The sequence below is a fragment of the Pleurodeles waltl genome, chromosome 2_1, assembly GCF_031143425.1.
Source record: "Pleurodeles waltl isolate 20211129_DDA chromosome 2_1, aPleWal1.hap1.20221129, whole genome shotgun sequence".
Lineage (NCBI taxonomy): Eukaryota > Metazoa > Chordata > Amphibia > Caudata > Salamandridae > Pleurodeles > Pleurodeles waltl.
The window spans coordinates 770,685,110-770,691,199 of record NC_090438.1 but is presented as its reverse complement, the minus strand read 5'-3'; the positions used below and the strand labels follow the sequence as shown (position 1 = coordinate 770,691,199).

General features: G+C 42.9%; 1 long non-coding RNA gene across 1 annotated transcript; it reads right to left on the bottom strand.

Moving 5' to 3' along the window:
• Window positions 1-2,264: 2,264 nt before the first annotated feature.
• LOC138259153 (uncharacterized) lies at window positions 2,265-3,667 on the bottom strand. The gene is made up of 4 exons (XR_011198649.1): window positions 3,575-3,667; window positions 3,102-3,193; window positions 2,950-3,011; window positions 2,265-2,862 (listed from the first exon to the last, which is right to left on the bottom strand). It is a non-coding gene; the product is annotated as an uncharacterized lncRNA (long non-coding RNA).
• Between the last annotated feature and the right edge of the window lie 2,423 nt (window positions 3,668-6,090).

Here is a 6,090-nt window from a genome sequence, read left to right as displayed (position 1 = left end):
GCACCATAATGGCTACACTGAAAACTGGGAAGTTTGGTATCAAACTTCTCAGCACAATAAATGCACACTGATGCCAGTGTACATTTTATTGTAAAATACACCACAGAGGGCACCTTAGAGGTGCCCCCTGAAACTTAACCGACTATCTGTGTAGGCTGACTAGTTTTAGCAGCCTGCCACAAACCGAGACATGTTGCTGGCCCCATGGGGAGAGTGCCTTTGTCACTCTGAGGCCAGTAACAAAGCCTGCACTGGGTGGAGATGCTAACACCTCTCCCAGGCAGGAATTGTCACACCTGGCGGTGAGCCTCAAAGGCTCACCTCCTTTGTGACAACCCAGCAGGACACTCCAGCTAGTGGAGTTGCCCGCCCCCTCCGGCCAGGCCCCACTTTTGGCGGCAAGGCCGGAGAAAATAATGAGAAAAACAAGGAGGAGTCACTGGCCAGTCAGGACAGCCCCTAAGGTGTCCTGAGCTGAGGTGACTCTAACTTTTAGAAATCCTCCATCTTGCAGATGGAGGATTCCCCCAATAGGGTTAGGATTGTGACCCCCTCCCCTTGGGAGGAGGCACAAAGAGGGTGTACCCACCCTCAGGGCTAGTAGCCATTGGCTACTAACCCCCCAGACCTAAACACGCCCTTAAATTTAGTATTTAAGGGCTACCCTGAACCCTAGAAAATTAGATTCCTGCAACTACAAGAAGAAGGACTGCCCAGCTGAAAACCCCTGCAGCGGAAGACCAGAAGACGACAACTGCCTTGGCTCCAGAAACTCACCGGCCTGTCTCCTGCCTTCCAAAGATCCTGCTCCAGCGACGCCTTCCGAAGGGACCAGCGACCTCGACATCCTCTGAGGACTGCCCCTGCTTCGAAAAGACAAGAAACTCCCGAGGACAGCGGACCTGCTCCAAGAAAAGCTGCAACTTTGTTTCCAGCAACTTTAAAGATCCCTGCAAGCTCCCCGCAAGAAGCGTGAGACTTGCAACACTGCACCCGGCGACCCCGACTCGGCTGGTGGCGATCCAACACCTCAGGAGGGACCCCAGGACTACTCTGATACTGTGAGTACCAAAACCTGTCCCCCCTGAGCCCCCACAGCGCCGCCTGCAGAGGGAATCCCGAGGCTTCCCCTGACCACGACTCTTTGAAACCAAAGTCCCGACACCTGGGAGAGACCCTGCACCCGCAGCCCCCAGGACCTGAAGGACCGGACTTTCACTGGAGGAGTGACCCCCAGGAGTCCCTCTCCCTTGCCCAAGTGGAGGTTTCCCCGAGGAACCCCCCCCTTGCCTGCCTGCAGCGCTGAAGAGATCCCTAGATCTCCCATTGACTTCCATTACAAACCCGACGCTTGTTTCTACACTGCACCCGGCCGCCCCCGCGCTGCTGAGGGTGAAATTTCTGTGTGGACTTGTGTCCCCCCCGGTGCCCTACAAAACCCCCCTGGTCTGCCCTCCGAAGACGCGGGTACTTACCTGCAAGCAGACCGGAACCGGGGCACCCCCTTCTCTCCATTCTAGCCTATGTGTTTTGGGCACCACTTTGAACTCTGCACCTGACCGGCCCTGAGCTGCTGGTGTGGTGACTTTGGGGTTGCTCTGAACCCCCAACGGTGGGCTATCTTGGACCAAGAACTGAACCCTGTAAGTGTCTTACTTACCTGGTAAAACTAACAAATACTTACCTCCCCTAGGAACTGTGAAAATTGCACTAAGTGTCCACTTTTAAAACAGCTATTTGTCAATAACTTGAAAAGTATACATGCAATTTTGATGATTTGAAGTTCCTAAAGTACTTACCTGCAATACCTTTCGAATGAGCTATTACATGTAGAACTTGAACCTGTGGTTCTTAAAATAAACTAAGAAAAGATATTTTTCTATATAAAAACCTATTGGCTGGATTTGTCTCTGAGTGTGTGTACCTCATTTATTGTCTATGTGTATGTACAACAAATGCTTAACACTACTCCTTGGATAAGCCTACTGCTCGACCACACTACCACAAAATAGAGCATTAGTATTATCTATTTTTACCACTATTTTACCTCTAAGGGGAACCCTTGGACTCTGTGCATGCTATTCCTTACTTTGAAATAGCACATACAGAGCCAACTTCCTACAAACCCCAATGTGTAAGATTGTCAGTCGTATGCAGTGGGGGTTGCCCAAGTTGGGAAGAGTGGTATCTCCACGGGGATACCTGCCCCATCCAATTCCAAGCACTACAGAAAGTAAATCCAGATGTGTTTCTGTGCACATTTTACTCTTGTTTAAACAGGTGGAAAATGAATGCAGAAACTGACTTTGAATCCAGAATAGCAGTTTCTCATCCAGCAGTTCTGGGACCAGCATGCTGTTCTTTATTTAATTTGTATTACAAAACAACATAGATCCAATTGGAAAAAAACCCTCAATGTCTAATCCAATTAAAAAAACTCACACAGCATAAATACAAAAACCACAAAAACATAACAATTTATATTCATTACTCCATAAAACATTATTCAGTAATTTATTTAATATGAAATACAGTTCCTACCGTATCAAAAATCAGAAAGAAGGACAAAGCATTGTGCAAACTTAAATAAAAAAGTGCTTGTGATTTACAGATAAAAATCAACACCAATTCCCCACACATCAAATAAAACATTAAATTTTAAAAGCCTGTTGGTTGACCATTCCTCCAGATTGATTCCATGTTTTTTGTATCAGGGTTCAAATTCCCATTTTGGTCCTCCATTCAATTTCAAAACCAATTCAGGCTGCAATATTATCGTCAACGTTTCGATCCAACAAGAGTTCTAGGGCCGATACTGGGCTTCAAACATGGTCTTCCTCGGGACTAATAGGTAGGAAACATCTAAATAAATACAAAAATCCAATCTCAATATTGTGTTGTGATGTTACTTAAAATTCCATGCTGTATGGAATTCATATAATTGCTCACCTAAAATCAATTACTCCTTCCAAATAAATTTTTCTTAGTTATATCCCCGGATTTCTTCAGATCTAGGACAATGTATAATAATAAACCCAATCAATTAAATACACTTTAATTAGGACATCACTTCCTAAATGACCACTCAAAGGATCTCTTACCATCATGTACATAAATTATTAACCCGATCCTCTTCCTCAACTGGCTGAGGCAAAATATCCTTCCGCATCCTTATTAATTCGGCATCAGGGTCCTTCAAATAGACAGATACTTTTCTTGTTAAATATCGTGCCTTAAAAATATTGTCAAATATATCCAATCATATAGCTTCTACAATCACCAGTACTGTTATTTTATATTATTTTATTGTTGATTATTATATAAAGATCTTGATTCAAAAACAGAATGTCTGAAAACTTGCCCTTCTCCTGTCTTCCAACCACAATTGAACTCATAAGCACTCTTATCTTGAACAGCCTTCTCAACTAATTAACAAATGGCTCGATTTCGGTTACCGCCATCTCACTCGAACAACATGTTTAACCCCGCTGAGAATCTCATCAATAATAACAACTCTTGTCCATAACAGCAAACCTAATTCGGAAATAAACACAGGGTTAAGCTGCCACAGTACCTCGTATTCACAAACATTGATGTACTTCCCAACAGCACGGCTCTCATTCGTTAAAGCTCAGAAATGCGCTGAAGTGAACCCGCATTTAAATAACCGGCGTCAGCGTCTAACGTACACGACTCTTGAAAAAATGTAAGGAATGCGGACGTACAAAGCGTCCTGCTACCGCAAGCCCAGAGTTCGCGTCCTGGTTCCTCCATGTTGTCAAGGCATCATATTAATTGCAACCATTGTCCCAGAACTATCATTCCACCACTACAAAAACTTAAATAGCACATCTTATTTTAGCCATCAATTGTAATATGTAAGGAATGGGGACACACAAAGCGTCCTACTGCCTTGAGCCCAAAGCTCATATCATAGTTCCTCCATGTTGCCATAACATCTTATTTGTCGCGACTGTAGCCACACAACTATCATTACACAACTACTCAAAATACTTGAATTACACGCCTCATTTTAGCCATCAGTTGTAATCGAAACACGTCACAATAGCTGCGGAGGACAAAGCCCCCACCCTGCATAGGCAGAACCAAAAGGGACAGCATCATAAAGTCCGAATTGCTCACATAAGGTCCATTCACATAGATATTCCATTAATCTCTATGTAATTCTTCAGATTGTTCTATACCTTATATCGAGCAAATTACTCACATCAAACAATTCACATGGATATTTATTCAGCCTCTATATCAATGTGTTGAATTTGGTCAGGCCTCTTATTCAGGTCTCCTAAAATCCTGTCATATTTCTCTCTACCTCTTGCAAGAGACCTAAAACCTAATAAAATGCAGTGACATCTTATCTATCTCCACATAGTTCCTCACACCCTCAACAGCAAGAGACTCCTAACCATTCATCAGGCCTGATGTCTGTCTAGCTATCTCCTCATATTCATTCAGGCCATGTGATACTGAGTCCAAAAGACTAATCCATTTGCATTCACGCAAATTCAAGATATCCTGTATAATCACCCCCCGTTGGTTCATATTGATTTTCTCAATCACAAACCATCTCATCGAGTCTGCCACATGATTCAATGCTGTAAAATGGTCAACCAAAGGTGCCCCCTGTACCTTACATCTAATGTGGCTACAATGTTGCAAAATGCGTGCCTTTTTTTTCTGTCTCGTCTGCCCCATATATAACAAATCACATGGACATTTAATCAAATAAAATACATTCATGCCATTACAGTTTGTATGTTCCTTTAATGTCACCGATATATGTTTGTACTTAAAGATTTTAGTATCCAAGCATAATGTACATGCTTTACATGAACCACATTTATAGTGACCAACAATCTTTGGTAAATTCCACATAGATAAAAGAGAGGGTTTAGGAGATTCAGCTAAAAACGAGCACACTACCCAATCTTTTATATTTTTTCCTCTCTTGAACGCATGCATTGGGGGATTCCGAATGTTAAGTTCATCTGAAATCAGGGTCCAATATCGATTTATAATCCTTTTTATTTCAATACTTCTAGTACAATATGTGGTAACACATGGCATCCTATTATTAATTCCATTGGTATATCTCCTAGGTTAAAGTAAATTTTCCTGTGGCAAAACCAGGCCCTCTTGCGTGCTCTCCTAACCAAACGTCTTGGGTAACCCCTCTCAGTCAATTGTCTCATGAGTTCTTCTGATTCTTCAAAATAGTCCTGCTTTTGAGAACAATTCCTCCGAATACTGAAAAATCTGACTTTCGTAGTACTTTCATGGCATTCACAAGGGGGAGAGAGTGTCTGGCAGTGGTCTGATGTGGATTTAAGACTATGCAGCCTTGGTGTTCTGCGTTTAGCACTGAACAGAGCTTTGGGCACTCTAAGCACTGCCTATTAGCACATCAAACAAAAAAAATACATTTGCAAATGTGAAGCCGGACGGATTAAAGGGGTCATTCTCAGAATGATGTCACAACATATCTCAAAACCCCATATGATGTCATCAAACAAAGTAACATCCTAGAATGTCTATTGTTTGCAAATCGTAGTGGTACAGAACTGGGTAAAAAGAACTGATTTTTTCCTTCAAAGGATGGATCTCAGAGTTTGTGCTGCAATCCAGCTAGGATTTAATGCTGCGCTGGATATAGTAATCTAGTTCAGCGCAAAGAACCTTTCCCCAGAAAGTAACACAATTTCCAGCTTGGTGATAGTCATGAGGTGGAATTTGTTCTGCAACTTTTTGCGAATGGGTGCAATTGCATGGATGGAGGCCTGCAAGAGACAGAATACCTGCATCTCTGCAAACACTTGAGTTGGCATTTCAACCTCCGTCACTTAGTGAGGCAGGAGACGTAATTCCACAACAAAAGGCACATCGCAAAAGGAAGTTTAGGTGAGCATCCATTGTCCATTGGATCGCCGTTACGTCCCATAAATGCAGGCAGTTGGTACTCGCACAGTGGAAACTGCCCATCATGAACAGCTTCCAATTTTCAAATGTTTTCTGCAAGTCAGAAGCCATTCAATGTTTTATGTTAATAACACAGTGATACATTAGGATTAG